This window comes from Gallus gallus, chromosome 8 (genome assembly GCF_016699485.2).
Source record: "Gallus gallus isolate bGalGal1 chromosome 8, bGalGal1.mat.broiler.GRCg7b, whole genome shotgun sequence".
NCBI lineage: Eukaryota > Metazoa > Chordata > Aves > Galliformes > Phasianidae > Gallus > Gallus gallus.
This window is the reverse complement of record NC_052539.1, coordinates 15,467,413-15,491,014: the sequence shown is the minus strand read 5'-3', so window position 1 is coordinate 15,491,014 and position 23,602 is coordinate 15,467,413. Positions and strand designations below refer to the sequence as shown.

Below are 23,602 nucleotides of genomic sequence, written 5' to 3'. Positions count from 1 at the left end.
TGTGGTGTTCAGGCCTTTCTAATATATACCCATCAGAGCTGGCTGTATGTTTTTCTGAAGGCCACAGGTGTCCAGGAGGTTCTGGTGAGTCATGTCTATCTCTGAGCTTGACACGGTGTTAGCTCCATTGCCTATTTTAGGTAGATGGTGGTACAGGTAGACAGTGGTGGCTAATGATGCAATGATCTCTGAGTGCATTTGCTTTTTCATTTCAGCTTAGTTGGGCCAGAAAGTAAGAAGGAGCTCCCAGAGCAGAACAAGTGTCTGACATGACACCACAACACAAAAACAAACAGCTTACAGCTACTTTTCCTTCATGGAAAACTGTACAGAAGTTGTCAGCTGGGGACTTTGTGAGTTTCTGTCTGGAGTCAAAAATTCAGTATAAGTGCACAAAAGAGTGTGAGGAGAGAGCATTTCAGCTCCTTCAACCCTGTGCACAAAACCTCTGAGGACTTCAGATAGGATTTTAGCATTTCTCACAGTCTTCAAATGTTGTGCTGTGTAAGGATGTGCTTATACATAATTTTGTAATTGAAATGGCATGTTTACTGTTCCATTTCATGCTTGATTGTGTTTTTTAAACACCTTTACTCATGCTGCTAGAAGTGGGATTATAATTAAAATGTCCTGTTGAACACCTTGTTCAGTTCAATGAAGGCATAATAGAAGTATAAATACTTGTTCTCGTTGACTCTATGATGTCAGCACAACAAATGCAGTAAATGTCAGGAAACTAATCTCTTTTTTACCAAGGCATCTGTAAACAGGGAGGGGGAAACAGAATCTATGGCTGGGCAAAGCAGGGAGCTCTCTACAGGAGGACAGGAAAGACTTTGAGATACCATTAACCTCTTAGGCACAGTGAACCTGAAGTTCCAAGAGGCTTTCTGAGTGTTGGCAGACATAGTGAAGGAGTTCAAGGCAACAATATTATTCTTACACAAAGTCTTTTCTCTAAAGATTTCAAAGTATTTTCCAAGCACTAGTAAGTCAAGCTTCAATAAGCAGGTTCATGTTATTATAATACCTGTGATATATATGTGTTAACTAGGGCATGGAATGTTTGAGTGATTAGCCAATTATTGGTGAAAATTAGACAGGAATTTGTTTCTCTACAGTCCCTTCTCACAGTCCCTTGGCCTAAACACTAGGCAGTACTTTCTACAGTAGTTATTAGGAAAAGCTGAGATTGGTTGTAAAGTGTGAAAGAGTAATATACTTCTTACTATTTCTGCTCCGTTAAGATGTGTACAGTTATGCAGACTTCATGTCTTTCTGGTAGGATTGAATTACAACACAGAGTTCAAAATGTCTCTAGTTCAAAGTCCAGTGGTTACAGCACTTTAGCATGGCAGTAATGGTTTAATTTTCTTACACTCTTAGTTACCACCTGTGAAGAGATTCCTACCTATCCTGGCAGGCAATTGTTCAGTCTTATTGAGCTTCAAATAACTTTACAGCTTGAAATTCTGAGTAAGTAGGAAAATTTCAATATTTAATGTTATGTTTGATGCTTAGTTGGGCAATTTACTCAGATACTTTGGCTAGTATTCTTCGTCTCAAAAGACAGGGAAAATAATATCTGTGTTCATTGTGCTCTTCAATTGCTGTAATAGTGTTTTTAATATAGTAGATACTAGGCTTTACACTGTACTTACACCATGACACGTTATGTTCGTGTCCTTTCACTGACTGAAAGAGGGCTCTCAAAACCAATCCCAAGATTGATCCCAACATTTCTGTGCCAGGGCAGGACTCACCAGTTAGTGGCTGCCTTGCTGGGAAATGTACATGATTTTTATGAAGCAGGTTAATAAGCAGACCCATAGTGTGTGCAAATTGCCTTCTGTGCCCAGTTTCAGTTCCATCAACTATAAGCTGAGCAGATGTCACGCAGGAAGGTGGTTCACAGGATTTTCTCTTTAGAAAAGCTGTGAGAAAGTAACAAAGTAGGAGGTTTTCCTTCTGGGACAGCGGAAGAAGATGGTACATAGGACAGACCAACCCAGTGCTTAGAAAGATTCACTGGGATAAGTCTACTAACGTGCAAGACAAAATGTACAGGAATGTTTTTGTCAGATGGGATTGCTGCAAAACTTAGTGGATTTCTTTGAGTGCCTCATTATAAGTACAGGTGCAGCTCTACACACCCACACGTGCTGTGTTTATTTTAGTGTGTGATCATATAAATACCTGCAGGTGTGAAACTGAAGAGATAGCCGTGCTGAGGCATGAATATGGAGTTCCACATCTGCATTTACTGCCTTTTTCACACAATGAACTAGTGCAGTCTGTGGGTTCTCTTCCCACCTCCTACGTGCACTTTGTAAGTAATTTTGAAGGAAATTCAGTCCTGGTAAATACATTTAATGGATGGATGTCAAGGTATAGAATCAAAGTACATGAAGGTGAAGGAGTATGGAACAGCCATCAGTTCACTGTATTGCACATATATATACAACATTAGAAGAAGACTAATTTCAGATAAAGAAGGTCACATCAGGTTAATATATGGTCATAAACCCATAAAATTGGAATTTAATGTGCCTTTTGAGGCACCTAAAACTTCTGTTGGCCTTCAGTACAGTGCTGGTTTCTCTCTTCTGGCACACACGGAGATGTTTCCTTGTCTGTAATACTGTCAGATGGTCTGTAATACGTGGGGAACAAATCATGGCTACTGCAGACACCTTTGATTCGTGTGCATGTAAAAATCTCAGTTGTGGTATTGCGTTTATGCAGCTGTTGCATTAAGTATTCATCTGATGCTAACTACCTGGTTACTAAGGCCCTCCTCTGTGTCAAAAATAGAAAACAGCTAAAGGATATTAACTGGGGACGGTATTTTGCATGTAGTGGTTGCCTGCAGAGACTTAATGTTCTGCAAGTTTCACAGTTTTTGTAAGGCCTTCAGTGATAACTTCGTTTTTTCAGAGAGAAAAATAAACCTCCCAAAGTTCCTTTGAACATTTCCGCAGCCTTTCATAGCGTTAGCTGTGAACGTCACGGTGTCACGTTCTTAATAAGGAGGTATGGGAACAGTGTTTTAGGAGTCTCTGCTGCTTTCGTTGTGAAAACTATCTCAGGATGCTTTGGGATTATTTGGCAATAACTTCCTTTTGCCCCATGATTCCACAGGGATCTTCTCTGTTATCTTCTGTTCGTTATATTCATTTGAAGATATTTTGGAGAAAACATGGAACTCGAGAGCATTCAGGAGAACCCTGCTCGTGCCTCCGAATGGCTGAGGACAGGGAATGAGTTTTGCTGTGACAGTAAATGTGGAGGAACCTCATTGCTCAAAATTCAATTCAGCATTTTTATTTATTTTTTTTTAAATAGTGCTGCAAAGGAGGAAAAAGAAAAGGACAAGTTTTTGTTTCTGATATGAATGTCCCTGCTTTGTCCAGAGGAACCACGGCTGCCATCTGTGGCTCGTGATAGTGACTGTGCTCTGTGCTATGGAGAAAGGGACCAGAAGCAGCTAGAGCAGGAGAAGAAATAACACTGTGTGAACAAAGACTTTAGCTGAGGCAAATTTACTTCCCTGAGAATTAGCCGGGGTATCTCTCCATGACACACTTACTTTAGAATCACAGCATGTTGCAGTTATTAGACTCTGGCAGGCTCCTAGGTAGGAACCGTGTCCAAGAGCCTTTATTTCATCTGCTCCAATTGAGAAGAGTGTGGCAGTTTCTTTTGGTTGAGCCTTGCTATAACGATCTGAGCTTTAGTCACCGTGAGGCTAGCACACTGCAAAGCATTCAGCTGGTGTTACAACCAGAGACAACTGAGCTCCAAGAGTGAGTGCAGACTGTGTCTATCTACTTATTAAGTGACGGGTCATGTGGAGTGCCCATTACCCAGTAATTGGTGCTAGCTGCCAGTTAGCATTCAGCAGGACTTGGAGCATTTGTATAGCCCTTACAGACCAGAGTGGCCTGGGATTGTTCTTGCCTTATTTGCTGCAACTGTAATCAGATTGGTGGCTCTCTGCTTCTCAGATCTACCAAACTCAAACTGAAGGGCACGGGGGAGTGTGGGATCTCTGCAGGGAGTTCAGTCAGAGGGACACCTGGGTGTCAGGGCTCTGTGGTAAGGCTGCAGTCCAATGGCCCCGCTGCTCTCCTTGGCTTGCAGGTTCCTTCCATGCACCACAGGAGGAGAGGGAAAGGATGGAATCTGTGGTAGGTGACACAATGCCTGCCCGATCTTGCACAGCTCTAAGTCCTTAAAGATGAGACCCTCTAGTGTTTTCTGGCCTCACAGAGCCCACAGGCAGCACTCAGGTGAGGAGTTCAGAGACACAGAGATGGGGAGGTCTTTCCAGAAGGAACTGCATAGGCAGACACACACACATATCGCTGTGTAAGGTACATGCTGCATGCAGCTTTGGTTTGGGGAGCCCTTTTGTTCTCAGGCTGCCAACTGCGGGCACTGCTGTGAATTGCAGCAGGCTGTGGGGGAAGGAGGAGGAAAGTGCCGGCAGTCCTGTGGGTCAGCGCGGGGAGCGATGACCTCGGCGCACGCGGGAGCAGGACGGGGCTCTTTTCACACCATTACTTCCCGGGATTTTACAGTTCTTTTTTTAAAATTCCAAAGCAGAGCGGCACGAGGCCCAGAGGTTAGCAAGGTGGTGGTTGAGCGGAGTGCTCTCTGCAGTCCCGCGGCCGCGGAACCCCCGCTCTGCGCCGCGCCGGCCCCGGCAGCCCTGCGCCTGGCGGCAACGGGCGCGCTTCGCCGGGTTGCCCGGGAGGTGGCGCCATTGATCGCCGAGTGAGGAGCGGGCGGGCGGGCCCGGGAAACATATCGCCCCCCCCGCCCTGTAATTGAGGAAGTATTATAGCCGAAGTGTTTTCAACTGATTATTATGCATGAGTAAAAATCCCATGAATGTGTAACATTTTCGCCCGTATTTCCCTCTTTTATAACATCATTTAAATTCCTCATTAATAATTTACAAATGTTCTGGATTTTAATCACTTTTCTCATCACCGCCACCTCCGCGGCGGAGCGCTGCCCGTTACCTGAAGGTGACATGGAGGCAACGCTGCCTCAGAGGCCCTGCCCGGCCCCGCTTCTGCCCGGCCCAGGGACCCGCGCTCCTTCCTTAGGCAGACCAGCATACCGACACCCAGGTCTGAGCAGGTCGCTGTTAATAAAAAATGGTAAAATAAAATAAAAATAATTTTAAAAAAAAATCAGGATTTTTTGTTGTTGCATCTGAGTTTAATTATGATGGTATTTGTTTGATAGCTTGTTACTGTAAATAAAAGAGATAAAAGCAGCCCTTCACTCGAGTAGCTCTAGAGCTGTGAAATATGTACCTAATTAAAACTATTGGTGTAAGAGGCTAATAAAGTACATGTGCCTACTAGATGTCTTATTCTAATGAATCTCGGCTAATTTGCTTTGAGTGATGAATTTCGGTGTTAGTAGTAAGGGCTGAATAATGATGGAATTTATCACGAGGTGCGGGGACTGGTGGAGGACCGTGAGGGCTCAGGGAGAGGCAGGGAGAGCCCCCGGGTGTGGGGCTGCTGTGCTGCAGAGCAGCAGGGCTGAGCTCCGGCCTCAGCCTGGAGGCTGCCAGCGCCCAACCCAGGCCTCGGAGGGCTCCGTGTAGTGGCACAGGAGTGCTGGTGAGTGCCATCCTCCCATCCTCCCCTTTTTCTGCCGGCGCTGGTGAGGAATGGGCTGTGGCATGCTTCTCCAGACTCCCAAACCAAGCGCAGATGGGTTATCTAAAGCACTTCAGATGGAGCTTTGGTCTTGTGCCAGCAGCTAATCAAAGTCTTAATTCTGGAAAAGACAAAGGCCGGGCTTTCCAAGCTTCCTCCCTCTGGTTTCTCACAGAGATGTGGCGCTTCTTCAAACCCTTCTTGCTCTGTGCACTCCCTGCATCATGCAGGCTGTGGGGCTGTCTGTGGGCAGCGAGCAGCTTGCACCAGCCTAGTGGGTGACGTCCACAAACGTGCAGGCCTGCTTCATGTGGGCCTGCGGGCAGGCACCCTTGTCCTGAGTACACCACAACAAAGTCAGACAACAACGTTGTGCGTTGACAGCCCCGGCCCTGAGACCAGATCTGCCATTGGACTTGTTCGCAGAAAGAGAGAGCCTGAGATAATAATAAAGGGGCTGGTTAAGCAGAGAAAGCCTGCAGAGTAGCACATATTTTTATTGCTTTTCTGCAGTACAGCAGAGAAAACATCCCAAGGCTAAATGTCTATTGTAGTCCCCAATGATGAGTATTTAAACACTCGCACGTGTGCACGTTCTCCCAGCTCCTTCCACTTGTGACACGGTGGGAGGGTGGTGGGGCTGCCATTCTGGCATGCCCAACTTTAACCCAGGGCTGGTGCAAGTCTGCAAGGCCCCAGCCTCACGTTTCCTTGCCCCATGTGCCCTAGGAGGGCTTTATTTATTTAGGCAATCTGGGCCTTTCTGTCTATGCTGGAGTTAGACCTGATGTGTTGAAGTTACTTGCTGAAAGCGTGTGATAGTTGCAGCTGTTGAAAGCACTCTGGCCATTTCTGATATGCACGTGAGTTTGGGTGCTTTTTTTCTACAACTGCTACGTCTGCAGTTTTTCTATAGAACGAAATTTTCACTACTGCTAATATTAGCTGGATAGACAGGTGGAGCTTGTTATTTTTCTCATGAAACCTACCTTTTCAGAAGGAAGAGATTGTGTTTCATGGTTGTACAATCTAATAGTGTGGTTGATTGAGAGTAAGATTGAGGAGAACTAGGCTGCTTTTCTCTTTGCCACTGACTCGCTGTTTGACCTTAGGAAATTCTCTTTGTCATTCCAGAAAGTTGGTTTCTCTGTTGGTAAAAACACAATAATAGCTAAATCAAAGGAGTCAGTCGTCAGTATCCAGAAGTTGCATCAGAATTTCAGTTGGAATTGTTGAATACTGTCACAGAAGCTGAGTCTGTTGTGCTTTCTCAGAGACTTGCAAGAATTATTTTCTTCCACTGATAGAATTCTTTCCATGTTGCTCAATCAATGATCATTTTAATATATTTTTCTGCCTCTCAGTTACATCTCAAATATTTGTGTCCGTGCAATTTTCACGGTCTTGTATCTTGTTTCTTTCTGTATAAAATGTACATTGTCAGCTTGAGGGAACACTTCCTTTCAGCTTCTTTGTAATTACCAAAAATAGTTTTAACCTGTTAAAACATTCTGGCCATCAGCATGGTAAACCTCATTACTCCACAGCAGACCTTCCTGTGCATTGTGTTTACCTGCTGATAACATTTCTAATAAGAAGCCAAACACCAGTGAGATGAGGGAGGTGCTTGCACTGTTGGGTCCAGTGTGACTTTGCGTAATAAAAACATAAAAGAACAAATAACACTCCTGTATAACTAAGACAGAGAGAAAGAAACATAATTATCTTGTTTCTGCTGGCTTTTCTTCTAGGAAAATAAAGCCTGTTTTCTGGACAGGCTTTATTAACACTGTGATCTGATATGGGGCAGCAAGGATTCCTGTGCCTGTGCAAACGTTGTTTGATTTCAGTGTGATACCACTGAGAGACCACTGCACAGAAGGCTACCCTGTTTTAGAGGACAGTATGCCAGGGTCCTCAGTGAGGCCTGGATGTCAGGTGCTCTGAACTAGGGTTACACATATAACAAGAGCTTAAGAGCTAAACCGAGTTACTATAACAAAGTCTGAGGCTGCAAGGAAGCTTTCCACCCAAAGGACATTTCCTAAATGTTGCTAGCAGATGGCTCTCCTATCCCACAGGCTGGGGATATGCTGACTTTTCACTCTCGGTATTACTTGTCCTCACATCACAGGACTTCTGATTTTTGATTTTTTAATGAGCTTGATCTGATAAGCTAAGATAAACAGACTTTTCAAACAAATGTAAAATGTAAAGATAATTTATAATTCTGTTGTTGAGATTCGCAGGCATGGTTAATATAATTTCCTTTTTCCTTTGGCACCTAAGCAAAATCTGGCCTATATTTAATTCTTCTGTTGGTAGACAGGGAGGAGGCTAATCACAAGAGACCAGTAGTGCTATTTGAATGACATGTCCTGCAATCTGTTTTCAAACGATGAGTTAATGTTTCAGCAGTATGATCTCTTTTTCTGTACCCTGCCTCTATTCACTAGCTTTATCCTACTTTTTCGCACTTTTACCTCACCCTTCTCAGTGATGCCAGGTGCCTTGCAATAGGTAGTCCCATTTCAGAAATTCTCTGCTCACTGAACATCTGTCTGATGAAGTCTGTCTGCTTTCAGTATTTTGCTCAACTGGAGCAATGCTATGCTGCTGCCTAGAGGAGTGTATGAAGTGAGTTTGGGCTGGTTCAGTGGAAGGGAGCTGCTTATGAATGGCCTCAGTTCACAGATGCACAACATCTGAGAAGAGTAAGTGCAAGACTTCATCGCTCCGGGTCAATAATCTTTGGGACAAGGCAAAGAGGAGACAGAAATTGAGGAGATGCTGCTGTTTTGGCGTCTGTATTTCAGGTCACAGTCCTGTCAGGTCAACAGAAGTCATGCAGTGTGAGCAGTGCCAAAACACAATTGATGTTTGTGTGTGAATATTTATCTTCTGCCTTTTTACTTCATTTTGCATTCTGACAGACATTACACACCTTCTTTGAAGACCTACCAGACAAAACCCCTAAAGGTCCTTTGTTTTGTAGTGCAGTGAGCCAAATGGTGGACCTGTGGGTGCTTTTGGGTGACCTTCTTAGGGCTTTCTTCTGAGAGACCATCTCTGTTTAGACTGGAGTCCTTCCGAACTGTGGGAAAGAGCTCTTCCAGCTGCTGAGTGGTGACCCCAGACATCATCCTGAGGAGATGTCCCAGAGCGTCTGTCTGGACTGTGAGGTTGCTTTCAGTAACTTGTGCATTTGTGCTTTGAGTGATCATCAGAGGAGGGCATGGATGGCACTCGAATCCTGACCTATGTCTCACACCCTTGTTCTAGAGCCTGGTGCAAGCTGGTAGGCCAGGCTGCCTTTCCCTCCTCCCTTTAACTCATGTGTAGTCCTTTGGCGTGCATCCAAACTGAATGCAGCATGGAGGAAAAGGTCTGCAGGTTCCTGGAGCATATATACGCATGTGGTCAGATCCCCATCTCATTAAATTAGCATGTGGAGTGGAGACCAGCTACTGATTTATGTTTTCATCTGTGCAAGGTAAATTGGATTGAAACTGTTTAACACACTATTTAAAAAGAAGAGCTGAGATTCTTGGTTACGTTTGATTTCTAAATTAGAAAGCACATGGCTACGTTTCATGGACCTGAAAGAGCTGGGTCTGACTTAATATGACGCCTATATCATTGATTTCACTCGAGCCTTTTGTATCAGAAGCCACATGTACACAGAGCCTCACATTGTGAAGCAAGATTAATTTAGCTTTTGGAATATTATGTGCTGTATAAGAATGTTCTCTGAATGACCTGGATTGCAAATTTTGCTTCTTAATATTTGCAGTGCAAAGCACTGGTAACATGAAATACTTAATGGTTTCAGCTGAACTTTGCAGAAATGTGAATGACAGGCACCCAAAATAAGACGATGCACGGTGGAGAACTAAGCAACATAAGGCCTACTGAGTTAGATATTTAAAGCCTCAATCAAGATGATAATATAGATGTAAAAGTAGATGCAAAGAGTTTAGAGCTGCAGTCCTTCTAAGAACAAAAAGAGATGGCCCCTCTCTTAAAAAAAGTTAATCTATTATTCCTCTCAGCTCTGATTTTGGGGAGCACAACAGAGTGAGTTCCCAGGAACGTTTCCCTGTTGTAGTTAAAGAGTGTTTCAAAAATCAGTGTTTCAAAAATGTATCCACTTTTAGAGCCAAAATTCTTGTTCCCTCTCTTTGAATTGATATGGCAATAGCGTATATGGCAATATGAAAAGAGCAAACTTCCTATGGTGAGCCTACCTTAAAGAACAGGGTAGTAGAAGAGGTAGAGGTAATAGAAGTAAATTGACTGTGTGCAAGCTCAGTTTTTGATGTGCTTCCTAGCAGTACCAATTCACCTGATCCAAGTTCCTAAAGGAACATGGAAATTAGGCTATTACCCTGAAGTGAAAGCCACTATATATTGTCCTAGTGATCCCGTATGTGCAGTTGCACTTCAACATTATCCACTTTTATGTCAGTAAAAAATTAGACTACTTGACACTTGCAAATGCTGAGTTTATGAAGCTTAAGTAGCACAGATTACAGCTTTCAACTGGACCGGAGACAGTAAAACCATGGGTCTCTTCTGTTGTGGTTCCTGCTGGTTACCAACCAGTATCTGTTATTTTTCCCAAGCATGTAGATACGCTTCTGCAGAAATTATCCTTGCACCAGTAACAAAGATAGTAAACACGTTCCTTACTCATAGTAATGAGACGCAAAAATATCAACTTTTCTTGAACTCAGTATTGCTGATAATAACTTTTACTTTTAGAAATTTGCATTCTTCCACGTGTCTGGATTGATTCCAGTCTTACATGTTCGTGTGCTCTCCTAGACCAAACAAATTTCCTCCTCAGTGCCTTGCTGAAAATTACACCACATTTTGCTGCCTGCCTGGTCCTTCCCCACAGAAGAGGCCAAGCAAGCATTCCCTAATGCACCGCAAGTAAAGCCAGCCTGGTTAGCTCACATCCATGTTCATCACCAGGTGAAATGGATCTGACAGACTTCGCTTGAAACAGATTAGGAGGCAATTTGTGATCCCTCTCACTAATGGAGCAGTATGCCGGGTACCCAGGCGGCAACAGCAAGCACTGAAACAGGGCTATCACCTCCCAGAAGAGCTTCCATGCAGCCTCAGGTTTTCTCACCACTCCCATCATTAAACACAGTCTCGCACCCCTGAACTTTCATGCTTTTTCTACATAACTTTCATTTATTTTTACCATAGTGGCTATAACTAAAGATATATTTTGACATTTTAAATGAGTCTTCTCTGTTCGGCTTGCTCTGCCTGTCTTTATTAATTAAACTTGTGTCTTCATATCAGATTCCTTGAACTCATCTCTTTCCGTTTCAGCTCTTTGCTTTCCATTTGCCTTCATTATACCCTTCCATCCTTGAACTGCACTGAACTCTTGCTCCTTCCACATCTTCCTGTACAATAGTCAGATCTGCTACATCTCTGCCTAATTTTATCATGGCTAATGCCAAATCTTAGCTGCAGAACCAGCAGTAAGGGGACAGACTTCTCTTTGCCACGTTTGTTCTCACTCTTCTATAAAATCTCAGCTGAAAATGAAGGGCATTCTCTTCTGTGACCATAACTCTGCACTCCTCCTTTTCCTGCTAGTCTTCCTTCTGGGATATGTTTTAATATGTTATCATCCATGGAAACTGCACTGTTTATATCTGCAGCTTTTCAATATGCTTGGAGTCAGGGTTTTCCAGGTGAACCATGTATTAAGATTTAATCTGAATCCAGTCAGATAATATTGACCTGAGATGAAAAAGCTGCATGAATGAGATAGTAGCAGACAGCTTGAAGTGCTGAGTGAAAAACAATACCCCAGAAGCTTGGTGGCAGAGAGCATATGGGACATTTCTGAATGGAAAAGCTTCTTTGATTATTTAAATATTATGATCTATTTTTAAAACTTGCTCTGTCTGTTGAAGGTTTGCTGGGCTTTGCCTGCTCTGGCAGTGTGTGCAGCACAGATCTTGCAGGAGCTCTGCTTGGTAAACTACCACATCCTGTTATCAACTTTAAGGCCTCCCTGTTTTGCTGGAGTAGACTCCCCCAAGATTGGAACAAATAAGAACTGAGCCCAAGACTTCAGCTTCCTGATGCACCTCTCTATGCCCTTTTCAGCTGTATTTCCCACTGTTCAGTGTTAGCAGTCATGAGGAAGCATGTATTTAGTTTCCAAACTCAGGGTCTCCTGAAACAAATCCCTAGGCATTACGGTATTGCCGCAGCTTGCAAGCCTCATTGTGTTAGGGCCACAAACAATGGGTTGGACCTTTCCCAAACAGCTTTTAGTCCAGGTCATGGATATGGGGGATAGACAAGGGATGCCGTTTCCACATTTATCTGAGTTGCTTTGGCTAAATGTGATGAATTATTTTAGTAAACATATTCCAAATCTCCCCCATCAGTTTTTCACGAGTTCCAAATTTGGACGTTGTTGTAAGGGAAAAGGAACAATTCAAATGCCTTTCTGAATGCATTTGAAATGAAATAAGTTACTGTTATTTCACTGGCAAACCAGCCCTTTGGAGGGGGCAAAAGTTGCAAATGGAAAAACAAACAAACAAATGAGTGAGTAACTGTGGGAGGTGCTGTCAGAATCAAAAGCAAGTCCAGATAGAAGGGGGAGGGAAGGGCCTTTGTCTGCCCTGGGACAATTTGTAGAACAAAATGTGGGAGAGTTGAGCAGGAAATAAATTCACTCTCTCTTCTCCTTTTTCTTTCTTTCTTTCTCTCTCTCTCTCTCTCTCTTTAACCCAGACAACCATGCTACCAGAATACATGATACTACTCTTAAAGTGGACCTCAAAAACTTTGAGAAAGAAAATGATTCCATCTTTTTTGATCAGGTTCTTCCTCTACAGGAGTTCCTGCAGCTACAGGACCAGGAGGTAAGACCCTTGGTTTCAGTCGTAAAGGGGAAGCATGAATGAGATTGCCAGATACACTGAGTTTGCAGTCAGTGAGCTGAGAAAAGCATGACTGCAAGCTACCTTTCTGCTTTCCAAATCCTGCACTTGTGAAAAATCAAAACATCGTTTAGGTCAGCCTGCAGGTATAGAGTATACTTCACCTCCCATGAACTGGGGATGGAAAGTGAAGGAAGGACTGTTGCGGAGCTGCTGGTTCTCCTCTCTCCAAAGACTTCCTGCTGAGGAGAATCCTCAGTTGTCCATTTAGGGTAGTATTAGAGCTGAGCTGAACTGCTGAGGCATGCAAAGAAGCTGCAGATGGGACTGGGAGTACAGCTCCACACTCCTCTGTTGAGCCACCCAGTTACAGCAAATGCCTGCTATAGATGGGTACTGAGGCTGCTGGTAATGGCTAGAGGCAGAGAAATGGGTCTGGTTTTAATAAAAAGGTAGTTTACGAACAGCATTTTTCTTATTTTAATGATAAAATGGATATGAAACAGTTACACTCCAGGCCCTTATTTTTTCAGTGCTATTATTTTTTTAGAACATTGAAAACAAAATAAGCAGAAGGAGAAAAAAAAAGGAGGGGGGGGGGGGGGGGGGGGAAGAAAACTCCCTTCAGACAACAATCACCTTTTGAGTTAAATTCTCATGCTTGGTCTTAGCCCAGAGGGATTTGTCTTGAGTGAAGTTTGAAGAAAATCCTTTCAGCAGTTTCTGAGTTATTTAAATGTAACCATGGAGGTTTGGATTCACATGCTTTTTTTGCACTTGTATAACTCAAAAATAGCTTTGCTTTAAAACTTCTAAATTAACCCTCCTTAACTTTTCAACTTGTCACCTATCCTGCTGCCTGGCTTGTAAAATTTTAAAGGTAATAGTATAACAAACTCAAATAATGATACTGCAGATGTTCAAATGAATCTTGGGAGGAATAAATTATAGAAGTCACAGAAGGTTGTTTCTGAAGAAAGAGCAGCCGTGTGCTTTAAACCATGTGTTCTTGCTGGTCTGAAATGGGCCCAATCTTTTCTACTATTAAAAAAGCGTAAGTATGTTTGGGTGTGGATTTTAATACTTGGTCACACACATGAAATTGAGCACCTACGTCCTGTTCCTTTTTGTCTTCCTGACAGCAGTGCTTCAGACTTGTCAGAAGTTTTACTGTTCTCTTTTTATTGTGATCCTGATCAACAGGACACTTCAGTGCCTCCTAAATATTTATGGACTTCAGAGTCATTCAGATGCTCTGTGATTGTCTTACTGTTACTATTTTATTGCCAGAAGATGGAGGCAATACCAGAAGTGACTTGGTCAGCCTTGGTTTTCCCCTTTTTCTTTGTCCAGTCCTCGTGTCTTTTACGTTTCTTCTGTTTTGTCTTCTTTCCAGTGTTTCTGCCTCACTGACTAGTCCTGTCCTCACTGCCTCCTATCTGTCTTTCATACATCTGTCTCCATTTATTCTTCTCTAACAATTGCACTAAAGAGGGCCCATGATAGAGAGAAATGCTTTTTGCCTTGGCAGCAGCCTTCCCCTAAATATCTGGGATGGGTCCAAGCAGCTCTCGCCGTGTTTGTCATCCTTCTCCACATCCCTGGTGTCCCTGAGCTCCAGCCAGCAATTCCATGTCTGCCACGAGGGCACCTCCCATTCAGCCACAATCAGATGAAGGTGTTGTAATGCTGTGTGCTACTTGCACTGCTCACCATGCTTGAACAGCCTCTTTCTAGGAACTGAACGTGTGCACCAGGCCTTTCCCACAGAATAATGACAGATAGCAATGCTGCCTTCTGCACGTCTTGCCTGTGCTCCTCTGCCCTTCTTTCTCTAATAGGCTTTTGTGGTTCAGTCTGCTGGCTGGTGCCATTAAACTCAAAGACACAAGACTTGTCTTCAGCTTTGCCCAGGGTGAGGTGAGCTGGAATCCCTTGCCCTCCTAGTCAGCACTCTACCCAAGAGATTATCAGCTGATCTGCAAGGAGTGTGTCCTTGCAGCCCTGAGTGTGTGTGTCCTGAGTCCTTTCTCCATGTGGGAAAGCTTGCGCTGGACTTGTCAGCTGCATAGTGGAAAAACATGTCTGTCAGGCCCTACCTTCAGAAATACAAAATATGGAAGTATTCACTAGAAAGGGGAAACAGAACCCAAGTTTCTTCCTCAGTAATACTCTGAGAGCAATTATTCCTTACAAACTGGAACAGCTCCAAGGGAATGGACCCCTATTCCACTGGATTCTTTCAGGCTGTGCTGTTCTCGCTTGGCTGCTGAGAGTCAAATTGTGGGAATGGATAGTGAGGAAATATGTAGAGGCTGTAAGGGAGGGAAGGAAAAGGTGCTTCTGAACATACTCTGTAATCCACGGTGACAGGTCCATATCCTTAGCAGACACACACACCTGCCACTACTGCCTCTGTGGCTATTCTGGACAGGAGTGACAATGAAAATGCCGTGGAGGGAAAAAAAATCTGCTAAAAGACAGGGCAACAGACTGGGGCACTGTAAGGGTGATTGCTTCTAAAGGTGAAAATGCAACAAAAACAGACTAAAGAGTCTTAAAATGCAAAATCAATGCCAAAGAAGAGGAAGCCAAAATGACTTCCAAGCTCATCTACAGGCAGTTGTCCCTAAGCACAAGCCAGACTCTGTCAATTGGTGGGAGACATCCAGGAATTTTCTCTCATACAAAATTATTAGGGATGTTATATGTTTTAACTCGAATGGAAAAGCTGGACCTCTAGCGCTCAGTTCCAAGGGAAAATACTAGCCATTGGAAGAGCTGTGGTACCACGGCTCTGTGTGTGTGTGTGTATGTGTGTGTGGCTGCTCCCTTTTCTCTTAGCTATTCTATAGCTTCCTTCATTCTTCGCTTCTCTCATATTACAGAAAGAAGGTAATTTTTCCTGGCCATTTACTAAAGCTCATTAAAGACTGAAGAGAACAAACAATGCTACTCCTTAGAGACTACCATTCAAAGTCATTCTACAATTCTCTGTTCTAATACTTGAGACAAATTAATTATTCCTTACTGAAAAGTATATAATTCCTATTCTTCATTTTTGGGGTGGGGAGTGGGGAATAATAATAGGAAGTTTATATCTGAGTCGAAAGCTGTCTGTGCTGAAGGGAAATGAGAAAAAATGCATGTTCCGAGAAGAGTAAAAGCAATTATTCTAATAATAATTCTAGGGATATTAATGTCTTTTTAAAGTAGATTGCTTTCAAATAAACACCAAAGTTGAAGGGATAGGAAAGGCTGGTTTATTTATTAATCATTTCAAAAGTGCATTTTTCTAAATGAACAAGTGCATGAGCAACTTCACTGGCACATATTAAATTTAGTTAAATGGCAACTTGTAAATGTCTAAAAACTTCTGTAACCAGAGACTAATTTGTTTAACGTGTTGAAAATGTTATGTGGATGTGAGGAACTACATATTAAACTTCAAAGCAAAATACTCCAGAGATTACACCATCTTAAAGACTGCGTATTGGAAAGGCCTTTATACATTAAACATAAAGGATTTTTAATTCTCTTCTATTTTGAATACTTGTCAATCTGTGTGACTCATGCTCAGGATTGTAAACTGTCATTTAAGGTGTGATGTCCAAGTTGAGGCCTGGACCACAATTTGCAAGGGGCTGGCTTTTCTCTTTCATCTCTATTAATTAATCCTGTCTCAGTTTGCCCAGCGTACACTGCTGTTGACATCACCTTTTCCATATACTTTAAAGAGTCCCCCGAGAGATCTACTGCAGAACAAAAACTGGACAGAGAATACATTTGGAAACCATTTTATTTTTCAATTACCAACCAAAACGTATGGAAAAGATTTACACTCTATCTGATTTACACAATAATTATACTTTGAAAGCTTAGAAATAAATGGCTTGATCCATGGAATCATTAGTTACTATACCAAATGTAATTGGTGTAAACTAATGAGTTTACTGGATGGCTGACCCTTAATTACTGATTATAGTTAAATGCTAGCCAATCAAAAATGAGTTTACTTATAAAAGTACAGTATAGTATTAACAAGCATTACATTTCCAAGTAAGCAGCTTTATGATTAGTTGTAGCACACAACTCGAGCCTGTTCAGGGCTATGAAAAGCAGCTTTTTAATAATAGTGCACTAAGCAACCATCACTCTCTTACCTCAGCATCTATCAGACAAACAGAAAGAAACCACATAATTAATCATCTCATGCACTAGAAATAAAGTGTCTGGGCCAGATCCAGCCAGGATATACGCAGCCGTAGTCAGAGGAGCTCCAAGAGGCTCAGGATTTGCTTTAAAATAGGATACCTGACGTGGTGAATTCTGTCCCCCTGTAGTAAGGATGTTAAATATTGATTGATTGTACACAGTCCTGTGTGATGTGGAGAAGCCCATCAACAACGTTGCCTAATAATTCCTCCAATTGAGGAGGATTCCTTGAGCAGATTCTGTATGTGGTGAGAAGATACCCACTCACTCTACTAGCAGCCCTCAACATGCAGAAATTCACAGCTCCTCACTATTTATTGTGTCAAATGAAGAGTCAACTTTTAAATAAACTAGCAAACGAGAAGAAAATCTTTGTATTTGTTTCTGGCCGATCCTTAAGAGTTAATGTTTTTACCTAACCAGGAAAACTCAAAATTCTTATTACAAAAAATTGAAAGCAGATTTGTATAAAAGAGCATGATTTCAGAGTTGCAACTTTAAATAGATACAGCAAATATTTGGATAAAATCGTAGGACTTTACAATAGTCATATTCTTAGAGGCACTTAGGTAAGTAAGGACAATGTTTTAAAGATGTGGAAATTCTCCATCTCCTCTAACTTTCCCGTGAATCCTAAATTTCAAGATAGGAGACTGCTGCCGGGAGGCATGTGCATTAGCAAATGAAGTCTGATACACTGCAGCCATGGGGACCAAGTTGGAAGAGTATGCATTTGCTGGAGCTCTGTAACCCATGTGCTCTTCAGATGACCTCATGCACCTCACGGTTGCCAGGATTCATCCTGTCTGGATTACAGGTTTCTCCCATTTCTGCTTCTCTCTATGAAGTTGTCCTCAGTGCTCACCTCACGTAAAGAGCTAGGCTCAGTGAAGGACCATCCTCATCTGGTGGCTCTTTGGCACAAGTGCTGTAACACTTGCTCGTTTATTATTAAAAAACAATCTTAAAACTCAGAAGATGAAGAATGAATTACTTCTTGGAACGTCTGCATACGGGTTAAAAAGAAATTCGCACATTTACTGAATTCCTGTTTTTCAGATGTCCGAGGTCAAGAAAAGGTTAAAGTTGTTCACTGCTTTCAAGCTCTGGCCTTAGAAGTTAATTCAGTGCTGTGCTGCGAGAGCTACAGAGTAAATCCTTGGAACAGTGAATTGCTGGTTTGATATCAAGGTCTGTGGGCTTTAATAATATAATTAGTTTGTTTGCAAAGGAAATCCTAGCAGGGACATTATGGTCATATAAAGTCATTATACTGTTTTACAACATAACTTTAACGATGTTTTGGAATGATCAGAGTCTGTGGGAAAGGATTCTATTTTTTATTACTTGTGGGATATCTTTAAACTGTCATAGCTACAACAGTGCCTCTTGGAATAGGTGCTCTACAGTTCAAAGGAAAAGACAGAAGGTATTTAGAGGCCTAAGTTAGGTTGCTGGGCATATCTGTCCAGAGAAAGCCTGAAAGTTAAATTGTGTGGATTCCATGCCCTTCTGGCAACCAGCTCCTGTTTTGTAGGAGGTGGACACTTGGGGTAATCTAGGTATTTTACTGCATTTCCACAAGAGCAGATAGAGAGCCTAGGACACTACAAGCTTTGTTTTTCATAGTTCTCTGTCTGAGAATTCAGGGGTGAGCAGTTTTAAAAGTATTAGAAAAGGAAGAGGGCATATTTTCCAAAACTTTGATATCCCGTGAACTCAAAGGCAGAAGAAACATTAAACTAGTCAGTTCTGCTGCCATTTCTGCTCTGCTAATGCTGAGGCAACACTCTTTGCTGCAAGAGAAGAGAGACAAAGAACCATTAAATTGGGATGAGGGGAGCATGCTACAGAGAGATTTCCCTGTGCCATGCCTGTGGTGTAGAGGGGCTTCTGGATGTGCTGAGGGACGGGTCCTGTAGGGCCTCATTTTCTTCCTCCTCTGTAAACTATGTCTAACTGCTTCAGTGAGAGAAAGCATCAAGCCCCATCTTGTTCATAGAAATACAACATATTTTAAAGCTGTAGTTAATGGATAAGCTGCTTTCTGATTGGGTGAGCTGCACAATAAATCTCTCTGTGAGCCAAGTGCAGTGCAGCTTGTTCAGGAACAGTGAAATGAGCCACTGTCACTTTGCTGCACTCTCATACATCAGGCAAAACGCTTCCATCTTCATCAGTCTTTTTGTAAAACAGAAATAAAACAATCGTAACAGAATGGTGTCACTGGATCCGTGGCACCTGCTTTAAAAATAAATCTCTGAGCTTTGTCTTTGCTATTACTTTCAATAGATGTCCTAGCATTGCCACAGCATTTATCTAGCAGCAGGAAACCATTATCCTATGACAACAATCTATTCCATTAACATTAGCTCTTAATTGTAAGATTGTTTATAAGACAGCAAAAGCTACTGAATTATACTAGAATGATAAAAAGAGTTATGGTCATGGAGTATAGCAGTCACTCCAGTTCTGAAAAACAACTTTAGAAAAGTAGAGAGCTATATTTTCATATGAAAAATAATGCAATATTTGTATGCAAGAAAATGTTTTTAAATAATGGATCACATCAGCAAAATAACTCTTAAAGAGTTAATGTTAAAAATTGTTACTGAGAAGCCTTTGCTTTGATAAATGGCGTAATGAAAAAGCTGAATAGAAAGCTTAGAAACTTGCACAGTTCTTCCTGAAAGGCTGTACTGAGTCAAACAGAGAAATCATAGTAACAGAAGCACATTTGTTTGGCGGAGCCAACAGAAGGAATGTTGCAAAATTGAGATATGAAGAACCTAACTGCAGAATAGAAGAACTGTCATTCTGATTGTTTGTCATTATTGTTTCATGTCCAGTGAAGTGAACTTCGAGTGACAGTTGTGTCATAACTACTGGCATCTATGTAAATTTCAAATCAAATGCAATAGAGGCAATTCTGCCAGACACAACTCACCAGACTGCTTTTCCTCTTTACTTTTGTAACCCTCAATTTTCTTATACTATGCTGCTAGCCCTTAAATTAAAAAGACAACTTCAACAAGAGATCCCTTTAATATGTGCTTTTCAAATCTCATTCCATACCTTATTTTCCCTCACTTCTTTGAAACAATAGCTCACGTCAACATTTCTATCAGAAAGAATCACCATAATCACCAGATATATTAGCAGAAACTGCTCCTTCCCATTGACCACATACGCCAAAATCCTTGGAAACTCTTAAGCCGTGGACTTCCCCTGAAGACATACAGAGAAAATGGCTCAAGCGAACACTCCTCCATTCCTTCAGTGGAGCCCAGGTCAGCTGTGACAAGCATCTGCTCTGTGGGTAGGTGCAAAATACACGACAAAGATATCGGCCGTGGATCCCTTCTGTAAACGATGACCTCATCCGGAGGTTATGGGACCTTCACGAGGATACCAGTCGTACTCCTCCATGGCGATGTGTTACAGTAAGTAACTCGCTTCCTGGATGCACTTGTAACAGGCAGATATCCTAACAACACAGGATACGCAGACATGTCCAGGTCTTTAAGAAGTCTTCCAATGCAATTATTAAGGTATTACGTGCTGATAACACCACCAAAAACATTGAGCATGCTGTTCATTCAGTTGGGCATGAAACTACTTCCTTCTGAATATTTTAAATGTACTTGGCTAATTAATTAAACAATTAATAAGGGCTACAGTTAAGTTTCTGTTTTTCATTGTAACAAATTATTCCAGAGTTATTCCAAAATATTCCAAAATATTCATTATTTTACTGAATTCTGCATAGGACTCTTTTTGGACACCACACCAAAGTGCAGCTACGATGTTAAAAGAAAAATGTTCCTTTGACAAATGAAATCTTTAAAATGGCAACAAGCAAGGAAAAAGTCAGCTCTGAGTGGAAAACATTTAATATGTTTTGATGATTTCTTATCTCAGACAGAAGAGAAGACAAGTTGATTTTCTCTGCTGAAACTTTTTGAAGTGAGTTCTGACTGAAAAGATGTGGTGGTGTTTTAACAAAAACATATTGTTATAAAACATGATGTATGCTCAGAAGTATTAATGTGTACCTCTCTGCTTCAGGTTTGAACATTTCAGTCCAGTGAACTAGCCTGTTCCATTTATTTTTTAAATTCTTATCCAGTTGATCTTTTTTTTGTTGTTCTTTAAGTTTTCAGTAGTTCAATGGCTACTTTTATCTCTGATTTAGGCTTTCAAACAGCACCAAACTCTGCCGTCCCATCCTGTAATCTGTCCATTTATTATGGTGACTGGTGAACAGAGGCAACATGTTAGTGCAAGCACTGTAAAAATATCTGTGGAGAAAACATTCTTTCACTCTAAAGGATAAGTTCCATAAGAATGTATATTCTCCAGTATTTGCAAAAGTACGGTACGGATTTTTCTTGTTAAAGGTAGCAATGTCTGAATCGCAAATAATTTCACGTTTATATGAGAGACAATATATCATTTTACAGATCTGTAATCATGGAAATCAATGGTCAGTATCCATTTAAGAAAATCGAAATAATTTAACTGATTATTTAAACAATGCCTTGTTAGACTACGGAATTTAAAGTCCTCTTTCAAAATGAAGGTTGTTTTAAGTAGCGAACTTATTATTACATACTACATTCTAGTGGCACGTAAACACTTCTGATTTAAAACATGAATTCCGTGTAAGTTCAAACTGATGTCTTTGACTTTAGTTACAGAACTCAATTTCAGGACTTTCTGCTGCTGGTGGCTGTATATCAGTTCTTCCAATAGGGATGTGCTCAGGACAAATTAGTGAACGTAATTTTAGCTGTATGAGGTCATTACAAATACAGCCTTAGCTCTTCCTAGAGTGGACTTCATTGTTAATATAAATATATATCTATAGTTACTGACATTTATATTATTTGGCTCCTGTCCTAAGTTATGGATACAGTGATGATAAAAGCCCTTACCTAAGTGAGTCATGCTTACTAATTACTTCCATGGTACTGGGTTCCTGTAAATAAAGTTACTCATGTATTTATAAGCAAGTCAAAATTTATACATATGTTTCTAAGAGTGAGTTATCTTTCTCTCTGGGGCAAACAGCACAGTCTGCTGTTTGGAAAAGAACGCTGAGAGTAAGGACATCCAGGGTGCTTCCTCACTTCTGCGAGGGTGCGTGCTCTCCTCTGCCATTGGATATCCAACTAAAATACTTAATTTGGTCACATTTTTTAAACTGTTTAAGACCCTTCTGCATTACTTCAAGGTAGGAAATGGCTGTTGATTTTTCCTCGCTGTTTCCAAAGAGGCTGCGGTAAGAGGGTTTCAGTCTAATTGTTTGCTCTAAAGATGTAGCGTTCAAGACACAAAGCCTAGCAGTGTGACGTGGAAGATCTCAAGACAAAGCAGCAGCCTCAACATCTCTCTCTAATGAGAACAGGAAAAGACAATTGAGATCCCGTAGGAATGCAGTATATTTAGGAGAGAAGCAGAGCTCCTTTCACGAATGGAGAGAGAACCCTGGTGAATACTGGACTACCTGCTATCTCTGGGTGTGACTAGGTGAGTGAAGGATTTGGATCACAGCCTGCAACGTTTTCCAGACATTTAGAGTGCAACTACTACAACTACTACGCCAGCAATTTTATGCCTTCCTTTCCCTGACTCCAACAGTATGCGAGATAAGCAGCCAGATTTTCTTCTGCATTGTGTTTTTTTATCCATTCAGCCAAAATTAACAGTCTTCAAGGATAATGTATGCCAAGCGAATTTAAATCTTGCGGACTCAAATCGACCTAAAGTTGATGGATACATTCATGCCTACTGCTGAAATCTACCAATTACACAGAACTATGCTAACTTACCATAGAAACATCTCATCTAATAGCACAGATGATGTTGAACTAACTAATTACATTATGGCACATAGACAATGAAAAACATAACGAAGATGACAGCACAGCAACAACAGATGCTGCACAAAAGAAAAATTAGAAAAATATTGCTCTGCAAAATGCTGTCTGTTAAGGTTTCTTCTGTTAAAATTAATCACAAAAATTAGTGAAGATTAGATTTCAGCAGAAGATACGAGCATTGTAATGCTATTTGGAAAACGTCATTAAACCATTTAAAGTCCTACTCTTTCAGAAGGTAATTCCCCCTTTTTTTTTTTGTATCACTGTCGGCTTTAAGATGAGTAAACAGTTCAGTGCCGATGGCAGAGTTTCTTGGGAGGATGTCTTTCCCAGTGAGGAGAGGTCCCGATGGCTCTTCCAGAGCCGTGTTTGGTAGCTTCCAGCCATTAGAGCTTAGATAATTAGGCAACTCAGATTTTATTTTAGCTTGGCATTTGCTCTGTTCTGTGCTCTTGGCTGTCAGTGACAGTTGATTATCTGTAGCGTGCCTTGTTACTTTATATATTTTAAACTGTAACAGATCCTAAATACCAAATCTGAAACTGCTGAGTATGTTTAAATGTAATATATACATGGGGATTACATCCAGATGATGTACTTCATAGACCTGTGATAAAAAAAAATGCATCACTTCTAGCCCACGCCGGTCCTCACCCCCTCCCCCGGTAGCTTTCCATGAGCTCCCGGCTGCTTCAGCACCGATCCTGAACGTAAGCCAGCTGATGGAGAGAGACAGAAAGGGGCTTTTCCCCTAAATATATATTTCCTCTAAAAATACCTCTGATGCTGCTCAAGTTTCAATACCTTACTGGCTTTATAAGAAAGCAAAACATATATTTGATATCCTGTTTCTCCCAGTTTATTTTTCAGCTGGACTTTTCTTTCC

General features: G+C 41.6%; 1 long non-coding RNA gene across 1 annotated transcript in view; it reads left to right on the top strand.

Annotated features, from left to right (window-relative positions):
• Positions 1–22,947, top strand: part of LOC101750929 — a 53,385-nt gene extending 30,438 nt beyond the window's left edge. Inside the window, exons 4-6 of the long non-coding RNA XR_005862068.2 lie at positions 12,468–12,598; positions 17,891–18,022; positions 19,938–22,947. This is a non-coding gene — a long non-coding RNA (uncharacterized LOC101750929). The remainder of the gene's footprint in view (positions 1–12,467; positions 12,599–17,890; positions 18,023–19,937) is intronic.
• The last annotated feature ends 655 nt before the right edge of the window (positions 22,948–23,602 follow it).